This window comes from Bos indicus, chromosome 22 (genome assembly GCF_029378745.1).
Source record: "Bos indicus isolate NIAB-ARS_2022 breed Sahiwal x Tharparkar chromosome 22, NIAB-ARS_B.indTharparkar_mat_pri_1.0, whole genome shotgun sequence".
Taxonomy (NCBI): Eukaryota; Metazoa; Chordata; class Mammalia; order Artiodactyla; family Bovidae; genus Bos; species Bos indicus.
Genome location: NC_091781.1, coordinates 30131307 through 30152990, shown reverse-complemented (window position 1 = coordinate 30152990; position 21684 = coordinate 30131307). Strand labels below are relative to the sequence as shown.

Below are 21684 nucleotides of genomic sequence, written 5' to 3'. Positions count from 1 at the left end.
CCTAGAAGCATCTCTCCAATCTGATTGTATATATGTAGTCTATGTGTACGGTATGTATGGCAACAGTGCTTAAGTAATATCTTGTCTCCACTTGCTTCTGATTTCTTTGAATTCTCATATTAACCTCTCTCGTGCTCTCTGTCTCTGTTTTAACAGTGCTGGGATTTTCCCTCTTTGAAACTTGACAGAAACATAAGATATTTCAGTTCTTGCTATGAGGCACTAAAGCGAATTGAAAATATCGCCAGCACTTCAAGTCTCATTAGTTTCCTTTAAACACCTACTTGGTGGAAGTAAGCTAATGTGAACCTTTCTCACCCTGTTTAAATTCCAATATAAAACTTGTACACAACAATAAAATATGTGGCTAATTTGTCATGCTTCCATGAGCAACTGTGTCACTCACACCAAGAACCACAGGCTGGGTGTACAGAGCGCCTCTTTCCTATTTCCCATCACTCAATTGAGCCTTCTGTAGAAAAGCTTTTAACAACCACATCTGGCCTTTAATAAATCACTGCACTTTGTCTTCCTGCCAAAACTCCTCCTTTATCTAACTTACATCTCCATGATGAGATCGGAAATCGTGCATTATGGTGGTGACAAACAATTGTAATTATGTCATTAGTAGCCATTTAGTCCACAAAGGTGCTCAGAGAGGAAAGAGAATGCACAATAAGAAATATAGGATAATACATTGATCACAGTTCCAATCCGCTTTTACTTCATGAGTGTAAAAAGCTGGCGTAATTCTTGGGCACAGCAGGCAATAATGGCATACCACTTTATGAACTATGTAGCAATTTTATCCCCCTATCTACTTAAAAATAAAAAAGCATTTAATAGCTTGATGGAGACATAAAAAGTTATTTGTGATGCCTCGCTATTATAATATTTATTTTTTAACTTTTCATAGAAGTAACTTTTTCTATGAGGTAAGAAACTTGAGTTATTTGGGTTGAGAAAATGTAACAAGCATACATATGGGTGCATGTGTATACACTTTGGTATACATGTGTGGGCACATATTATGTATTGTGCACACACACACATATATATAGTATATATGTATGTATTGTGCATGAGTACAAATACATCTAAGTATGTGTACATGTGTACACATACACACACTCATACAGGACTCAATGAACTTCTCAATGTGATAACATTCTCTAAGAACCTCAAAATCACAAAGGAAAAAGGGACTAAATAGAGATTTAAGAAAATGTGGCATTTATTGTGATTCCCACCATCTCTCTCATTGTGACATTTAGGAGTAAGGTATCCCAGCAGGTTTTAAAATAAACAATTATTTGGGTATCCCTAAAGTTCTAAAACCCTGTATGCTTCTCCAATATCAGTAAAAAATCAGATGATGCCTGATCCTGCACAGAACAGAGTTCTATCATCCACCAAGGCTGAAGCACTAGTAACACAGGGACAGAGATGAGGGGCAGATGAGGGCTTTGGGGTAAAAGCTTCAATACCCTGCAGCCTACTGAGACCGAACACAATGAGATGAAAAGTCCTCTCCTACCACTTCTCCACACTTAAAATGCATCTACCTGAGATATAAAAGTCAAATGTATCAGAAGTCTACGTGGTCAGACTTTAGCAGGAGCAAAGTTATTTTATACAAAATCTCAGTCAGCCACTTGAACCTCTGCACTGCTTACAAAACTTCATTTCACTGTCAAATCTCTACGTGAGACAGGCTTTGAATCAAGTCATTTAGAAATTTCCTTGTTTGCTAATTCAACAACTATCTAGAAAATGTCTACTATGTTCCACATTGATCTGTTAATCCAAGGATAATTAAGATGTAGATACGGGGGCAAAAAGTTGGAATTTGACACTGATGCCAAATCTACCTAATGTTAACAATTACTGCCATGATTTGTAGAGATGGGGATTTTTTTTTTTAAATAATAATAAGCTCTCAATTTTCCCCTTGCACTTGGCAGTGTATGTTTTTCTGGGAGGGTCAGAGGCTGAACTATCTTTTCCTTAAAAAAAAAAAAAAACAACTTTTTGGCAAATAAGTGAAATATTAGGCTTATATCTCTAATAGTGGGGTAAATCTTGTCGATATCATCAGCTGGCTGATTCAGCTCAGGATTGGCAGAAATGCAATGAAGCCACTGCTTTCAAAATGGTGATAAACAATCTAAAAACCAGGTATTTAATTGCACTGGATCTTCATAAAGTACAGTCTTTTCTGTTTTGATAATTAACTTATAATTATTGCTTCATGTGTACTTTCACCTGAATATAAAAACCTCAGGTTTTCAAAAGATGCTTCAGAAATAACAAAAGCTAATTTCTTTTTTTCCTCAGATGTTCTGTTAGGAAAAAAACAAAGTCCCATATCCACCCAACAAATTGCATAAGTTGCAGACACCCTCATTTTTCAATCTACTGGAGGAGAAATAAGTGACCATTACAGACAAAAACAGAGAGTAAAATTACAATAGTAAACAGAGGCTGTAAGAGAACACATAAAGGAGAAAGAAGTCTAAACCTAATGAAAACCAAAGAGCCTTCAGCCAAATTTCCCTACAAGCTATCGGCCTGATTTTTTCTTCATCAGTCTAAGGTCTCAGGATGTCTTTTAATGCTCGAGTCTTCCCTACCCCTACTCAAAACACTCTGACATTTAGAATTTTTTTTTTTTTTTCCTAAGAAAAGCTTATCTGGAGCTCACATGCTTCTTTGGTTACATATGAAAGAAACTGCACTCACATCCACATTATCTTTATTTATCAACTCCCCTGCACACTGCCCCATGGGTACTAGCAGTTCAAAAGTTCAAAAAGGTTTTTGAAAATAAACCAAGATAGAAGACAGGCACCAATGCCTATTTGGAACTTACATTCTCCTGCCTTCTAGCATTCTCTAGATGATGGATCAAGAGGAATGATAAAAGATAGAGAGTGTGGCGGTTGCCAGGGGAAGGTATCAGTTGGTGTGGATGGCATTTCTCATACTGCCTGAAAAATTCATCCTGTCCCCACAAGCTGTCAGGCCTCAGCACAGGACTGATCTACCTACCACACCTCAGGATGAGAAGGAATAGTGGAAAGCCTCCTTCACATCAAAATTCTTCCTCCTGTCTATTCTTGTATTTTTCTTTTCTGGCAACCCACGCCAATAATTTTGCCCTGGAGAATTCTATGGACAGAGGAGCCTGGTGGGCTACAGTCCATGGGGTTGCAAAGAGTTGGACATGACTGAACGACTAACACTTTCTTTTCTTTTGTTCTATTTTTGTGTGCTGTTACTTCAAACAATCCTCTGGAAAGTTCCATTAGCCTCTTGAAAGTGATGGTTGAGAAAGCTTAAAAAACAGGCCTGTGATGGTTCAACCTCTCTGAAACTCTCTAGCGCTGGATTAATTGGTTGATGCCTTCCTTCTATAAACCATGTTCTACTTGTAACAGAAGATGAAGCTGATTGCTAGTCAATCAATGGAGTGGGACTGAAATCAGTGGACACAATACAATGCAAATCATCTGTTATATAAAATATTTGGGACCTGAGCAGATCATTGCCTCCTCTTGAGGATTTGCTATCTTGAGGATTTCAGCTGAATAGAATCCAGCTGAAATAAATAGTTATTCTGAAGACAGAATTATTCTCCTCCACTTTTTCTGCAGACTAGAGAGTCCTTGAGGAAAGGAATAACACATGAACACCTTTCTAAACTCCATGATGGCAAGTTCCAAATGAGGGAGCGGTATACCTTAAGTAAATATAATTAATTGCCCCAGCAATTCTACTTCTCTGTATTGACTCTAAAGAAACAAAATGCCAAAATGTTTATGACAGTAAAAAAAAAAAATTATAAACATCCATCAATGTTGGAATGAGTAAGCACAACTCATCGTCAGTGGATGAATACAGTGGACAATTTCAGCAGGGTAAGCTGAAGTGAAGTAAAATTGCTCAGCTGTGTCCAACTCTTTGCGACCCCATGGACTATAATGCACCAGGCTTCTCTGACCATGGGATTCCCTAGGCAAGAATACTGGAGTGGGTAGCCATTCCCTTCTCCAGGGATCTTCCCAACCCAAGGATTGAACCTGGGTCTTCTGCATTGCCAGTGGATTCTTTACTGTCTGAGACACCAGAGAAGGCAGAGTAAGCTAGATCTATACATATTAACTTCTCCCCTGGAGAAGGAAATGGCAACCCACTCCAGTATCCTTGCCTGGAGAATCCCATGGACAGAGGAGCCTGGTAGGCTATAGTCCACGGGGTCGCAAAGAGTCGGACATGACTGAGCGACTTTTTACTTTATTTTACTTTATACATATTAACACTGCATCATTCTCAAAATCAAGGATGAATAAGAAAGCATGAAGGAGTTAGGAGACAAATACATCTTGATGCTAAACTTATAAACTAAAAACTCTCCAAAAAGGCTAACTATGTAAATACACATATAAAAATGGAATGGAATAAGGAACTCCAAACTCCTAATGAAAAGCGTTTCTAAGGAATGCGAAGAATAGTTAAAGGGGATCCTGCTAGCGCTGAAACCTTTTATTCCTTTTAAATAGATCTACAAGCAAACAGGGGCACCTTCCCAGGTGGCTCAATGGTAAAGAATCTGCCTGCCAATGCAGGAGACACAGGAGACATGGGTTCAAATCCCTGGGTCAGGAAGATCCCCTAGAAGAGGAAATGGCAACTCACTCCAGTGTTCTTCCCTGAAAATCTCATGGACAGAGGAGTGTGATGGGCTGCAGTCCATTAGGGTCTCAAAGAGTCAGACACAACTGACCACACACAAGCAAACAGGACAAAATGTTAACATCTGTCATTCAAGTCGGAGAGGATGCAGGTGACTGCTCATCTTTGTGCTTTCCTCTTTTACATATCCTGGGCTCCTCCTCCAGACACATGCCAAATATAATTCCGAAAATGATTTGAAAATCATTCCATCAGTTAGGGTGTCTTTTTACATACACTTGACCAAGCCTACTCTTCATCAGATGAAGAGATTTTACAAGCAAAGCCAGATTCATTTCTCAAAACAGAAAGTCTAGTTTGGGGGATTTACTAGGTTTGTTTGCTTGTTTTGTTGGAAATATCATAACTCAAAGTATCTGGAGATTGGGAATAAAGAAGCTGGACCTCTTCAAATTCACAGAACCCTAGCTTGTTCACACGTGGCTGACCATCAGCTGCTCTTCTTGGGTCCATTCAGAGTGAGGAAGATGAGTCTTCAATAAAACAAAAACTTGCCTGAACCTCCAAACTGGAGACAGCTTAAAAAAAAAAAGATCTGTGCTTCCCACCCAATGTCTGCAGGTTGATGGCTGCTAAATGGAAATATAAGGAAGGGCCACACAAAATCAAGGGCATCATCAAGGTCTGGACTGGGATTAGAGAACGGTGACTGATGTGATACATATATGTCCTACCTTTATGAGAAAGACCCAAGGAATGACAGAATTCCAAAGACAAAGCAAACTGTCCATCCAAATGGAAGCTATGTGAAGGAAAAAAGTTTAAGAAGATCAAAGTCAGTGACATTATTTGCTTTCAATAGTAACAATAATACCCATGACAAGAGACCTTGTGTTTTCCAAAATATAAGACTTAGAACAATGGCCTATGATTAATTTATTCAAAGGAAAGGATGGCTGAGGGTGCCGCGATGAGTTGGGTGAATTTCTTTCTGAAACCAGACCTGATTGTTAGGCCTGATATTGTTAACCTGTTCCCTAAGAATCACTGGGTCAAAGTGCAGGTTTTCTTACTGACAATTGACCGGGTTTCTAAAAATGTTGTACAAAGGCCATTAAGTACAGAAAGGAAACATAATTGTTGACTTTAAATATGCAGGTAAAAGTCACAGTAAATAACAATAATTTGCTTGGATTATTGTTCCATACGGCATTTCACAGAAATCCAGCATACAATTTGCAAGAAAGTGCAGGCAAATTAATTGTATACTTTCACCTTTTCTTCTCAACTCACATATGAGAAGAATAACATTTTACCCCACGCAGAGAAGCCCCATACACGGCATACAGTTTTGAAAAGAACCTAATCAATAGTATCAACTGAACCCAAGATTAGATTAAATGGCAGACAGAGGCAAACAGCTTATAACCATTAAGAATCATCATTCCCATGGCTTTCAACCTCCTGCGCCTTGACGGCAGGCAACAGGGCAGTATGGTTTATCATGCAGAGACTGAAACTGATACAAAGTGCCACCCTCAGGCTGAGGGCTGATGCAGGTAATGGTTTGTGAAATGCCTCCAAAGGCTAAGAGTCTGACGCCGCCAGCTTCCAAAATCCTCCAATGCTGCCCACCAAGCAAGCCTTACCTGGGTGTCTGCCCAGGGGCAAGTAGACACAGCCTTCAACTCAGAGCAGGACGTTGGTTCAAGATCAGACTCCAGGGTTTACTACTTGTGCCACTATGGAAAAGCTACCTAACTTTACTGATCCTCTCGACACTCCGTGGAATGGGTCTCCTAACAGACTCGACCTCGGAAGGCAGTTGTGAGCACAAGGCGTGTAAGTCAGCCAGGCTGTGTGTCTACTGTTAACTCATCAGGGAGCTAGCTGGGTGTGTCCAAATCGTGATCACACAGCCACCGCAACAGCTTCCCTTTATGGAGTAAACACCATGCCAGAAACAAATGTCCCTTTCACATGCCAGGATCCTGAAACCCAAGGTAGAAAATCCCCACAACCCCATATTACAGCTGGGGAATCTGAAGCTAAGAGTAACCTGCTCACTCACCCAGCTGGTCCAAGTTGATGCTAAAAAGGAAACCAGGTTTACCTGAGGCCAAAGCTATCCCCTAAACCAGTGTTTCACCTCTCTGGTTGTACATATGAGTCACTGGGAGAACTTGCAAAATTCTCACACCTAGACCACCCTCTGGGATCTAGGCTCTAGGTATTAGCATTTCGAAAGTTCCAGGTACAGTCATGCTTAAGAACAACTGTTCTAGTCACTATCTAACACCAGGAGTGTGGTTCTTCTCCAATGTGTTAGTTTCTTCCTGCTACTATAGCAAATTACCATCGAATAGGGATTAACAATGTACACATTTATAGTCTTACAGTTCTGCAGGTCATAAGTCCAAAATGAGTCACCAGGATAAAACCAGGAAGCTTGGAAGGTCTGTGTTCTTCCATAGGCCACAGGAAAATATCTGCTTCCTTTCTTGTCTATTCTAGCTTCTAGAGGCTGCCTGCATTCCTGGGCATGTGGTTCCATCTCTCATTTTCAAAGTCAGGTACACTGGACAGGCCCTTCTCCCTCTACCATCCCTTTTTTCTATACCTTCAATCTCCCGCTTCAACTTTTAAGGATACTATAAGGAGAAAAGGAGAGAAGCTAAAGGCAAAAAAGAGAAGGGAAAATATAAGCCTCTGAATGCAGAGTTCCAAAGAATAGCAAGGAGATACAAGAAAGCCTTCCTCAGTGATCAATGCAAAGAAATAGAGGAAAACAATAGAATGGGAAAGACTGGAGATCTCTTCAAGAAAATTATAGATACCAAGGGAACATTTCAGGCAAAGACGGGAAAAATAAAAAGCAGAAATGGTATGGACTTAACAGAAACAGAAGATATTAAGAAGAGGTGACAAGAATATAGAGAAAAACTATACAAAAAAGATCTTCATGACCCAGATAATCACGACAGTGTGATCATTCACCTAGAGCTAGACATCCTGGAATGAGAAGTCAAGTGGGCCTTAGGAAGCATCACTATGAACAAAGTCAGTGGTAGTGATGGAATTCCAGTTAACAAATCCTAAAAGACGATGGTATTAAAGTGCTGCACTCAATATGTTGGCTAATTTGGAAGACTCAGCAGTGGCTAGTGGACTGGAAAAGGTTGGTTTTCATTCTAATCCCAAGGAAAGACAATGCCAAAGAATGTCCAAAGTACGACACAAAGGCACTTATCTCATATGCTAGCAAAGTAATGCTCAAAATTCTCCAAGCTAGGCTTCAACAATATGTGAACTATGAACTTCCAGATATTCAAGTTGGATTTAGAAAAGGCAGAGGAACCAGAGATCAATTGCCAACATCTGTTGGATCACTGAGAAAGCAAGAGAGTTCCAGAAAAACATCTATTTTTGCTTTATTGACTACACCAAAGCCTTTGACTGTGTGGATCACAATAAACTGTGGAAAATTCTTTAAAATATGGCAATACCAGACCACCTGACCTGCTTCCTGAGAAATCTGTATGCAGGTCAAGAAGCAACAGTTAGAATTGGACATGGAACAACAGACTGGTTCCAAATCGGGAAAGGAGTACATCAAGGCTGTACATTGTCACCATGCTTATTTAACTTATATGCAGAGTACATCATGAGAAACGCTGAGCTGGATGAAGCACAAGCTGGAATCAAGATTGCCGGGAGAAATATCAATAACCTCAGATATGCAGATGACACCACCCTTATGGCAGAAAGTGAAGAGGAACTCAAAAGCCTCTTGATGAAAGTGAAAGAGGAGAGTGAAAAAGTTGGCTTAAAAGCTCAACATTCATAAAACTAAGATCATGGTACCCAGTCCCATCACTTCATGGCAAATAGATGGGGAAACAACAGAAAGGTGAGAGAATTTATTTGGGGGGGCTCCAAAATCACTGCAGATGGTGGCAGCAGCCATGAAATTAAAAGAGGCTTGCTCTTTGGAAGAAAAGCTATGACCAACCTAGACAACATATTAAAAAGCAGAGACATTACTTTGCTGACAAAATTCCATCTAGTCAAGCTATATTTTTTCTAGTAGTCATGTATGGATGTGAGAGTTGGACCATAGAGAAAGCTGAGGGCCTAAGAACTGATGCTTTTGAACTGTGGTGTTGGAGAAGACTCTTGGGAGTCCCTTGGACTGCAAGGAGATCCAACCAGTCCATCCTAAGGGATATCAGTCCTGGGTGTTCATTGGAAGGACTGATGCTGAAGCTGAAACTCCAATACTTTGGCCAACTGATGTGAAGAACTGACTAATTAGAAAAGACCCTGATGCTGGGAAAGATTGAAGGTGGGAGGAGAAGGGGATGACAGAGGATGAGATGGTTGGATGGCATCACCTACTCTATGGACATGAGTTTGAGTAAACTCCGGGAGTTGGTGATGGACAGGGAAGCCTGGTGTGCTGCAGTCCATGGGATCACAAAGAGATGGACACAACTGAGCGAGTGAACTGAACTGACAATGACCCTGCGTCCACTGTGATAATCCTGGATAATCTTCCACATGCAAGGTCAGGTGATTAGCAATTTTAATCTCATCTATAAATCTAGTTCCCCTTTGCCATATAATGTATTCCCAGGCTCTAGGGATCCAGAAGCAGGTATCTTCAGGCGGCATTACACTGCCTACCACACCTGAAAATTTTACCTCTGGGCCGGAATCATGGATAAAGGAGTACATTCTAAAGGTGACCTGAAATGTGGTCTTGGTATATCAGCCTCTTGCTCACTTAATAGTTTTACGGGGAATATCTTATTTGACTTAGGTACCAAGAGTAACAGTCCAGGGGCTTCCCTGGTGGTTCAGTGGTAAAGGAGGTGCCTCAGTGCAAGAGACGTGAGTTTGATCCCTGGGTCGGGAAGATCCCTAGAGAGAGAAGTGGCAACCCATTCTGGTATTCTTGCCTGGGAAATCCCATGGACAGAGGAGCCTGGCGGGCTACACAGTCCGTGGGGTCACAAAAGAGTCGGGACACAAGTTAGTGACTGAACCACCACAACACAGTGGCTGAAGCACAAAAGGTGCTCAAGAGATAAATCTGGAAGAAAGAAACGAAAGGATCTCACATTTCTCCCGCCACAGTATTTTATATCAGATATCCTATCAAGTTTAATTAGGAAAGAGATAACCAGAATGGCTTCTAATTGGATATTCACATGAACAATTTCTGCTGGATTCTAAATACAGCCACTCCACTCTGCTCCTGCAGTAGAAACTGTATGGCACCCACTCTCAGCACACGGAACCCTGCGTGGAACTGTAGAAGAACCTGGGGATAATACGCCCTCAAACTTGAATCTTCTTTGCCAGCGGTCACCACAGGAACAAACTGCTTTCAGGAGGGTGTTTTTCATTGGGTTTGTGTATTGGGTTGTTTTGTTGAGGAGGTGGGGAGAAATAAGGGACACTTACTTAAAAAAAAAAAAGAAAGAAATCATGATTCTAATCCTTAAAATGACTAAAATAGTTTCATCCTTTCATAACCTGTCATCACGCATGTTTCTCTAAAATTAAACACATATGGCTCAAGCCAGAGTTACATTATGCACCATATTATGTAATTATCTTTTCAATTTATTACTCCTCAAAATAGAAAAAGATTAGCCCGTGTTTCTTAAGTCTGAGTAAACATATGGCCTGAAGATTGTAAATGACATCCTATCTTTAAAAGAGTTTCCAAGACTAAACAACACACAATGCTCTGTCCGCAAAGGCCATATGTGATAGCAGGGTTGTAAGATATGGAAGATATGTGTGTGTGTACATATATATATGTATATATATACATTTTCTTGCTTTCTGCCATGTCTTTGATGTCGTGAAATATTCCTGCCAGCAGATCATAAATAGCAAAAAAAAGAGACCAAAAATATCTCCATTTCAGTATGTCCCATTAGCATCAATTAACTTGGGTCCTGTTTAATCCTTAAGGAGTAGGTCACCAGTCATCTAGGTGTTCATACAAGAATTATCGGTCTCTGTACACTCCTGGAGCTTTGAGCCCGCTTCCCTGATAGCCTGGATGCATCCATTCTCATGTTACCTGGTGATTTAAGATCTCTGTTGAGACCCTCTGCTTGATCACTGTCCTCTTCTTCCTGGTCAGAAAAGGAAATACTCAAGCAGGGGTGCTCACAGCTGCCAACAACCCCCTTCCGACAGCTACAATCAACGGATTCCAGAGGCTCCCAGTGCCATGCAGCAGAGCTCAAGGTCTGACAATGGCTTGATTATCAAAACCTTTCTTCAGGGGAGTTGGCGACTTGAAGACTTTTGATTTGCAATAGGCAGAAATTTCTACATAGGGCTGCCAAGCAGAAAGGAAGTATTCTGGAGACAATTCATACTCAAATCAATTTAACTGTTTACCCCATGTTAAGCGATATCAGAAATGTAATGGTATGAGAGGGTTTCTGATGCCTTTATATCCCCCTTAACTGAAAAGGATGATTTTTATATATATATATATATTTTTTTTTTTTTTATGTATTTTTAAAGTAATAATCCAGCAAGTTGAAGACCAGCTAATCAGGCTTTCACAGAACTGTCACCATATGTGCATTCACAAGGGTTTTACATAAACATTTTGCTATGAATGTCCAGCAAGAAATTGTGGATTTGAGAAGACTTTTCCTCAAGAAAATATAATTTCCTGTGGATTGATACCAACAGCTGGCAATGGTGTTGCAAAGTAAATTTAAAGTATATAGCATCTGATATTTTATTGACTAATGAGGAACCTTTTCGGTAAGACTTTAAAACAGTTCAAGGATGTTTTACTCCGCCATGATGTAACAGCTACTCATTTTCAAATCATAAAGGCAATTCTTTTTATTTGCTCTAAATGGGTAACCAAAGACAGGGAGACCAGTTCTTATCCTCTCATAATCACTGCACAGTAGAACATACAGAAACTCGGTTTCTAATATCTATGATAAGACTGCTACTGCTAAGCCACTTCAGTCGTGTCCTTCTCTGTGCGACCCCATAGACAGCAGCCCACCAGGCTCCCCCGTCCCTGGGATTCTCCAGGCAAGAACAGTGGAGTGGGTTGCCATTTCCTTCTCCGATGCAGGAAAGTGAAAAGTGAAAGTGAAGTCGCTCAGTCGTGTCCGACTCTTAGCGACCCCATGGACTGCAGCCCACCAGGCTCCTCCATCCATGGAATTTTCCAGGAAAGAATACTGGAGTAGGGTGCCATTGCCTTCTCCATGATAAGACTACAGCCAACTAAAAATAAACCACACATTTGGCTACAAAAGGATGTATCTCAGAGGCAGAATCACTGAACAAATCTTTCAGGCTCCATTCCATGTTGACTAAATCTTTGAAACCAGAAGTGCCATGTTTACATTATCTGGCACCTTCTCAGGCACCTTCTCATTTAATACAGATTGACACTGATATTCCCCAGAGAAATGGGTGATAGTTCAATCAGGAAGAAATATGTCATATTTATATATACATATTATATATGTAAGATTAATATAAATGGGAGGCTTTTCTTATGAGTGGGTTCTCATCACAGGGCCTTTGCGCTTGCTGCTCTCCTCCTGAAATGCCCTTCCCCTAAGCTTCTGCATGGCCCCCTCAGGTCTCACTGTCCTTTTCTTCCTTAATGTAAAAATCATACACCCTTCACTCACACACCCCATTCCATTTCCTGCACCGGAATTACTTTCTATCACTTACCACCATGAAACATACCCTTAATTTGGTTTCTGTCTTCTCTACTAGGATGAAAGCACCCTAAGACCAGGGAATGGTTCTGTCCACAGCTGTATACCCAACATGTGAGACAGGACCTGGAATGTAACTGACACTGATAAATTTACTGAGGGAACAAAGTAACAAGCGAATGAATGAATGAATGAATGTGCCAATACAACAGCCTAAATGTTGCCTTCAGCAGGCACTAGGCCAAGAAGCACATTAATCTATAGTAGTACAATTATACTTAGGCTCGTCTATCATTCCAATGAAAAGGGGCTGAGTCTGAGCTGCTGCTGCTGCTAAGTCACGTCAGCCGTGTCCGACTCTGTGCGACCCCATAGACAGCAGCCCACCAGGCTCCCCCGTTCCTGGGAATCTCCAGCCAAGAACACTGGAGTGGGTTGTCATTTCCTTTGCATGAAAGTGAAAAGTGAAAGTGAAGTTGCTCAGTCGTGTCTGACTCTTCGTGACCCCATGGACTGCAGCCCACCAGGCTCCTCCGTCCATGGGATTTTCCAAGCAAGAGCACTGGAGTGGGGTGCCACTGCCTTCTCTGAAGTCTGAGCTAATTCCCTTTAAAAAAAAAAAGGCAGGGGGAGGGGGTGGATTTCAGGCTAATATGAAACAAGTATAAGGAAAAACTAAAACAAAAACCTTGAAAAAACAATATGATCTAGCAGTTAGGTACCATAACTCTGGGGTCATACTGCCTGGGTTCAAGTGTCAGTTTCTCTGGTAAAAAACTATGTATTTTCAGTAAGAAATCTCACCTTTCTAGGCCTTGGTTCCCATGGCTATAAAAGATGGTCAATTATAGGGCTTCACCACTCAAGAGTTTTAGTGACAATACAATTAGGGACTTAAAGTAAGCACAATGTCAGGCACATAATAATGCTCACTAATTATTCCTGTAAGTGATTTTCCATTTCAAAAATTAAAATAATTTAGAGTCTTGAAAGGAGATCTGGAGATACTGTTGATACTTTTTTCCTATTTCACTTTCCACAATTTTTTTTAAGTGAAAAGTTTGTTTCTCTGAGATACTTACAGATTTATAAATTTTAGAGTAGATTATTATTTTTACGTTTCAAATTTTTTTTCCATTTCAAGAAAGTACAATATGCTTCCTGCTGTAACTTCTTTCTTCCCCCTGATGTTACTTTACTCATTAGAGGCAAAGCCTTCTTCACTCAACCAAAGATGCATCTTTATTGTTGGGTACCCCAAAATTAATTTGCGTTCATAAAACTGCCCATACACTGACTCAACGTTCTGCATATATGCCCAGAAGAATTATCAAATAAATGCCCAAACCTGCTGTAACACATTTTACAACATTTCTCCAAATGCAGACATTGATGCTTCTTGAGTCTTTGAGGAATGCATCATGGGAAAAATTCAGGACTTCAACTAGAGTCTGCTTCATTCCTCGAAACCTGACTTTTCTAAAGCTGAACTACACATCGCTGCCCTTTGCAAAAAAAAAAAAAAAAAAAAGCAATAAATGTATTTTTCTCAGAACAAACATCTTTGATACGGTTTTTCTCAAGAAAGCCTGGTTCTCTGTCTATTTTTCTCACCCACTGCTGCTGTTGAAAGTCAACTGAGGGATACTAATCCTTACCATGTGCAGCTTCACATGATTAACAGGCAGGATGACCAGCCTTTTACTCCAAGAGATGCAGGATTGAGGGCATGTCTTAGAGGCTCTATGGTTTGATGCATAGAAGATGTAGTAGAAGTGATGTGTTACTGGACAGATACCACATGATGCAAAATAATTCTTTAAATTCACATAGACTAAGTACAAGTGCTTACAGGATTTCTACAAATTTGTAACTACTTGCCCCATTTACTTATAGTTTATGAATCTACTCCGGGTCGCCCTGCAGAGGAGACAGATCCGTCCAGGAATTACAGGAGAGACTGAATGACCTTTTTACAATATTTTCTGATTGCCTGATATCGACATGTGGCAGGCAAAGCCTCTTACAGAGAATGACCCAAGGGAAAAAGCATGGGTTCGTGGCTCCTCCGATGAGGAAGACCAAACGAGCACCAGCTTGTGAGTGAGGGAAACCTCAGTTCTGATTCTGCCTCGCCACTCACAGTTGTGATCCAGGGCAAGTCACTCAATCTCTTTTGATTTGTCATGGATAATCTGAGGGAGGGAAGAACAGGGGTCGAAATATCCATCTCATTGATTAAGAGTAGGATCACATTCATCAGAATGCCCAACACTGTGACTGATATATAAAGCTGCAAACTCTCAAAACTGACCATGAATGTTCTTATTTCTATAGAAAGTGGAAGTGCTTCAATACAGAGCAGTCAGTCTCTTGCCCTAATGGCGCCTGTCTCCTCCTATCATCTTTGAAACAACCTGTGGTGCCTGGAGTAACGGTTCTTGTCCTGCTTGGCAATCACTTCAAAATGGTTTGAGAATGGAGGGGCAGGCAGTGTGGCTAGCAGGGTATGGAGCTGTCCAGACTTGACCCTTGCACCTGGACACCCTTATTTAATGTCCCAAAGTATCAAACGCCTTGCCTGAAATTCCATGAGGGTTCTAAATAACTACCTCCCAAACTATCTTTTGCAATAATGTCACAAGATCTATACAGTCAGGGTAAAGGCAGATTTATAGGGCTAAAATGTCTGTCATACTTCCCACTCTGATCATAGGGACACCAATGCTTTGTCGTGTTCTTAATGCAATGACCATGTTAAGGGGGTAAAACAAGATGCCGCTAGAGTCAAAGTGAGCCTAGACCAAGGACTGAAAGATAAGGCAAAAGGTAATCACAGATGGAGCACAAGAAAGCCCAGCTACCCCAAAAGTGAATGTTAACCAAGACAGATGTCATTCTGAATACTTCAAAATGATGCAACCGAATCTTCTCTCTGAGTAAAGAATAGAAGAAATGACACAGGAATAAAAGGTGGGTCTCACACAGGGGGTTGTGATCCCAAGTGAGACTGGGCTCCCTCCTTTGTATCTTGTGAACACTGTACATCGACCCCACCCCTCCTCCACCTTCAGATTCAGCACCTGGACACCATGACAACCAACTCACAGCATACACAAATTTTAAAAGAGAAAGAAAATGGAGAATAAACACATTTTGGGTTAAATATGTTTGACTAATTAAAAATATTGTCCTGCTTAATATAGGCAAACTGACTGGAGAATTAATGTGCCACCTGTCCACACATTTAGTAAGAGTAAAAACTTAAGACAGAAATTTCAATAGGTGCTTTGTCTCCTGATGGATAGGAAAGGCTGTCCAAATTCATATCCAGGGCTCCTTTCCTTTGAAAACACAGAGAAAGGGAGAGAGGAGGGAAGAAGTAAACTAGCTATTCAGCTAGTTAAAACACCCACCCCCCTCCCCCCCGACACCACACATACCCTAAATATCCAACCAATAAGGAACTGGCTAAAAACAATGGCAATACACCCATATAAGATAATGCTGGGGGCTGCCACTAAAATGTAAAGTCATACATCTGTATGAAGGATATAGCAAGAGGTCCACTCTATATATACTACACCTTTCCTATTTGTTTAATTTGTCTTCTCATCCCTCAATGGATTTTGTCCCCCTCAACAATTTTTAATGAAAATAAAACTTCAACTTTTTCAGAAAAGTTAAGACAGACAATTCATGTAACAGTCATATACCAACTCCAAGATGCTACATATTAACAATATCCTCAGCTTGGTTTGCCATACATCTTTAGTCATCTATTGTATCTTAGATATCAGAGTAAGCTCCATGATATATTCTAAAGGGAAAAGATCAACTACTAAAGCACAGGCACAATACTATCTCACTTTTGAAAATATATATGGGTGTGTGCACTCACATGCCTAGAAAAAACAATGGAAGGAAATACCACAAAATGTTACTATTAACAATCTACTTTTTTTCTCATTGCCTACCACACATGCACACATTTATGTTCTCTTCTCTTCCTCTCCCCGCCCCACTTTTTTTTGACCAACATTTATTCCTTGTAAAATAAATAGATATGTAATTAGAGTAAAGAAACGGATGAGAAGAGGGCAAACAGCTAGGAATGAGGCAGCGCAGAAAGGAAATACTCAAAGTCGTGACCATATCCCTCCATCAACAGCGGCAGCTCTGTGAAAAGCTAAGTGCCCGACTCCCAAATGGAAATGCTGACCAAGAAGGCCAAAGAAAGTCAACAGAGAAGGAACCCAACTGCCATTCCTGATGACCATCCAAGTCTTTTCATAAGCAGACTAGCTACTTTTCAGATAGAGTTTTAGAACAATTTCCAATCACCTCCCTGAGACTATCAGTGGGAAGTGATGGGGATTTCCTGATCCCAGGCTCTAGTGGGCACCTGCTGTCATAAACAACCCACTACATCAGTTTTCCAATACAGAAGTTAAATAGACCCCCATTTCTGGCCTCCACACCATCTGGGGACTTTCTTATCAGGAAGCACTTGGGCAGCATCTACCTGGGGCCTGGCCCTTGGCAGGAAAGACAAGAAGATCCCAGACTCAGGACTGTCCAGCTCTGCAGCACATCCTATACCCCAGACATCACTTTATGTTGTTCCCACTGCTTTATCTTTCCATCAATGCATTTGTCTGTCAATTTAAGGACTCACTGGATAAGATTTAAGGTCTAATTTCCATTCATTGAAAAAGTGGGACAAATAAAGGGGCATTTCCTCTGCCCCAAAGACTATTCTGACAGCAGCTCTTAGAGAGAACCTTCTAGACACACTCTAGCCCTCTGTTGAAGGTTGAAAGGGGAGGTCACGAGAAGGCCCAGGAGAACAAAAGAAGAATTTGAAGGCCTGGGTTTCAAAGGCACCTCTTTAGAGCCTTGCTTGTAAAGACTGGATGTCCCTATAACCACAGAATGGATAAGGGATAATAAAATAGTCACAGAGCGCACAGGATAAAAATGATGCCTGAGATCAGCCATTCTAAGTGTTAAACAGTAGTGGCTGATGGAGCAGAAAAGTCTAATAGTACCATAAGTTAGTCTTCAAATCCTGCATCTGGCTTCACGTTAGTAATCTACTGTCAAGTTTTACTTCAGAATGCTCTATTCTACTGGTACTTTCTCATTGTTCTTGTTACTCATTAAAAAAATAAAATAAAAGGTACTACCAAAATATACTATGTTCACATACTATGAGAATTCCAGGCATTTGGAAATACAGCCTTATGTTTTCATTCATATCTTAAGTCATCTGTACCAGCACCTTCTCCTCCCATCCTCAAAACACATATACACACATGTATTCTAAAGATTAGCATTCCAGGCCATAGACATAGGTTTGTAATCAGAAATAAGTATACTAAACCACTGCCCCTCCCCCAGACATTCATAAGGCACACATGTATTTCAGAAGCTCTGAGAAAGAAGCCAAGCATGGCCCTAACTGGTTTGTCTATAGAATTTTTTTGTTTACTCAGTAATCATCTGATTTCATAAAATCTCATGAAAAATCATAAGGATCCCAATGAAGAGTGAGTATCCTTAAGCAGGATAATACCTTTTGAATTTGTTAATTGTGAGTATAATTTTAAGTCTTTATTGATAACAAAGAATGTTTCAAGCATCCATGAAACTTTGTAGGATGTATACATAAAAAGTTTTCTGAACCTGAGTCTTTGATGTAAGAGTCAGTATTTATACATATAAAACTTAGAATGTCAGAGCCAGAAGGAAACTTAGTTATCATGCAATTCAATTCTCTCATTTCACACATAAGGACACTGAGCGATGTTAAGTGGCTTATGCGTGATTGTGGGGCCATAAATGATCCCAAAACACCAAGTGAAGAGCTAGAGAGAAAGAGAGAGAGATGGAGAGGGTGGGGGGCAGGCATTATTAGGAAAACAATGATCCGAGAAAAACTCAAATATTAGTTTTTCTTTTTCGCCCCATTATGGGCATTAGTAACTAATGCTGAGGTCTTTGACTATAAAATAATCATGACCGCAAACTAGCCCTAACCCAAAACACAGAATCACACCCCCCCCAACAATACAGAACCTCAGCCCTGTAACATAAAGACAACTTTAGAAAACTGATAACATACACCACTTAAAGAGCAACCACTTAGTTTATAGTAAACCATTTGGTTTGGTTTTAAAGTAGGACTTCAAAAGGGCTCAAAATAATCAAAACTTTAGATTATAGCATGTTTCAAAATAGAAAAAACAGACCAACTACTATAGCCATTTGCCCAAGTAGTATTTACAAAGGATCTACTTCGTGCTAGGCATTGTGTTTAGAGACCAGAATACAATAAATAGTACGCAGAAAGTTATACTCTTGCCTGTGGGAACTGGTAAGAAGACTAGGATTAATCACTATAGAAACAAAGATACATTAGAAACTGTACTGGGATGCCACACAAGCAAGTGAAATGGGGCCCGGAGAAAGTTTAAGGGGGGCTTTGGCAAAGGCAGAGAAATCAAGGAATGATTCCTTCAGGATTTTACAATTGAGCAGGGAGCTTAAGAACAGGTGAATAAAGTAGGGAAAACCACTAGACCATTCAGGTATGACCTAAATCAAATCCCTGATGATTATACAGTGGAAGTGAGAACTAGATTTAAGGGGCTAGATCTGATAGACAGAGTGCCTGATGAACTATGGACGGAGCATCCCCATGAAAAAGAAATGCAAAAATGCAAAATGGATGTCTGAGAAGGCCTTACAAATAGCTGTGAAAAGAATAGAAGCCAAAAGCAAAGGAGAAAAGGAAAGATATACCCATTTGAATGCAGAGTTCCGAAGAACAGCAAGGAGAGATAAGAAAACCTTCCTCAGCGATCAATGCAAAGAAATAAAGGAAAACAACAGAATGGGAAAGATTAGAGGTCTCTTCAAGAAAATTAGAGATACCAAGGGAACATTTCATGCAAAGATGGGCTCGATAAAGGACAGAAATGGTATGGACCTAACAGAAGCAGAAGATATTAAGAAGAGGTGGCAAGAATACACATAACTGTACAAAAAAGATCTTCACGACCCAGATAATCACGATGGTGTGATCACTCACCTAGAGCCAGACATCCTGGAATGTGAAGTCAAGTGGGCCTTAGAAAGCATCACTACGAACAAAGCTAGTGGAGGTGATGGAATTCCAGTTGAGCTATTCCAAATCCTGAAAGATGATGCTGTGAAAGTGCTGCATTCAATATGCCAGCAAATTTGGAAAACTGAGCAGTGGCCACAGGACTGGAAAAGGTCCGTTTTCATTCCAATCCCAAAGAAAGGCAATGCCAAAGAATGCTCAAACTACTGCACAATTGCACTCATCTCACACACTAGCAAAGTAATGTTCAAATTTCTCCAAGTCAGGCTTCAGCAATATGTGAACTGTGAACTTCCAGATGTTCAAGGTGGATTTAGAAAAGGCAGAGGAACCAGAGATCAAATTGCCAACATCTGCTGAATTATCAAAAAAGTAAGAGAGTTCCATAAAAACATCTATTTCTGCTTTATTGACTATGCCAAAGCCTTTGACTGTGTGGATCACAATAAACTGCGGAAAATTCTTCAAGAATGGGAATACCAGGCCACCTGACCTGCCTCCTGAGAAATCTGTATGCAGGTCAGGAAGCAACAGTTAGAACTGGACATGGAACAACAGACTGGTTCCAAATAGGGAAAGGAGTACGTCAAAGCTGTATATTGTCACCCTGCTTGTTTAACTTCTATGCAGAGTACATCATGAGAAATGCTGGGCTGGAGGAAGCACAAGCTGGAATCAAGATTGCCAGGAGAAATATCAATAACCTCAGATATGCAGATGACACCACCTTTATGGCAGAAAGTGAAGAAGAACTAAAGAGCCTCTTGATGAAAGTGAAAGAGAAGAGTGGAAAAGTTGGCTTAAAGCTCAACATTCAGAAAACTAACATCATGGCTTCCAATCACTTCATGGCAAATAGATGGGGAAACGGTGGCTGATTTTATTTTGGGAGGCTCCAAAATCACTGCAGCTGGTGACTGCAGCCATGAAATGAAAAGACGCTTACTCCATAGAAGGAAAGTTATGACCAACCTAGACAGCAGATTAAAAAGCAGAGACGTTACTTTGCTGACAAAGGTCTGTCTAGTCAAGGCTATGGTTTTTCCAGTGGTCATGTATGGATGTAGATTTGGACTATAAAGAAAGCTGAGTGCCGAAGAATTGATGCTTTTGAACTGTGGTGTTGGAGAAGACTCTTGAGAGTCCCTTGGACTGCAAGGAGATCCAACCAGATAATCCTAAAGGAGATCAGTCCTGAGTATTCATTGTAAGGACTGATGCTAAAGCTGAAACTCCAATACTTTGGCCAACTGATATGAAGAACTGACTCATTTCAGAAGACCCTGATGCTGAGAAAGACTGAGAGCAGGAAGAGAAGGGGACAACAGAGGATGAGATGGTTGGATGGCATCACTGACTCGATGGATGTGAGTTTGGGTAAACTCTGGGTGTTGGTGATGGCCAGGGAGGCCTGGCATGCTGCAGTCCATGGGGTTGCAGAGTTGGACACGACTGAGCAACTGAACTGCAGAAGAGAGGGAGGCGCACAATAGGTAGAAGGAGCAGAATTTGCAGAGACTCTGTGGCACCAAGGATCAAAGCAAAGACATAACCAGAGTGGTTGCAGCAGGAAAAGGGGATGGCGGTGGGGCAGCACAAAATGAGGAGAGAGGGAATTCATACTAGAAAGACTGGACAGATTTTGTGATAGTACTGTGTCTTGATCATAAGAGTAGCGGTGGGAGACCAATGAAGGGGCTTCAGTTTGGTGAACAGGTGAGTGGCACAAAACCATAACTGCATTTTGAAAAGATCACTCACGCTGTTGAACAGAGGTCAGACTGCAGGCGTGCTGGTTCTCTATAACAAAACTGTCCAACCTTATTCACTGGATTCACAATATATGCAAAATTAGAGCAGGTTCGAGAAAGTGCCCAAAGCAATTCTTCAAATACATGTAAAAGATACACAAAAGACACACACAAGACACACATCCTGAGGGCTGGTACAGTGGTCCACAGGCAAATCAACATTGTGAGTCCCAAGCCCACCCACTATGGAATTTACAGATGGTTTATCCTGGCATCCGTTTCAGACTGGCTGTGTTCCATCATTATTGATTCTAGACTTCCAATTATCTCTGTATCTGATCTTGTGGACTAAGAGGGGTAAGACTCAGCA

At 40.7% G+C, this 21684-nt stretch overlaps 1 protein-coding gene across 17 annotated transcripts in view; it reads right to left on the bottom strand.

The window, feature by feature from the left end:
• Positions 1-21684, bottom strand: part of FOXP1 (forkhead box P1) — a 625482-nt gene that overhangs the window by 433794 nt on the left and 170004 nt on the right. For 3 of the 17 annotated variants that reach the window (XM_070777102.1, XM_070777103.1, XM_070777095.1), the window contains exon 1: positions 5430-13942. The exons of 13 other annotated variants lie outside the window; for them this stretch is intronic. The gene's annotated coding sequence lies outside the window, so the exon portion shown is untranslated. Of the gene's footprint in view, positions 1-5429; positions 13943-21684 lie in introns of those variants that run through there. One more of the 17 variants, XM_070777099.1, reaches the window with a different exon arrangement.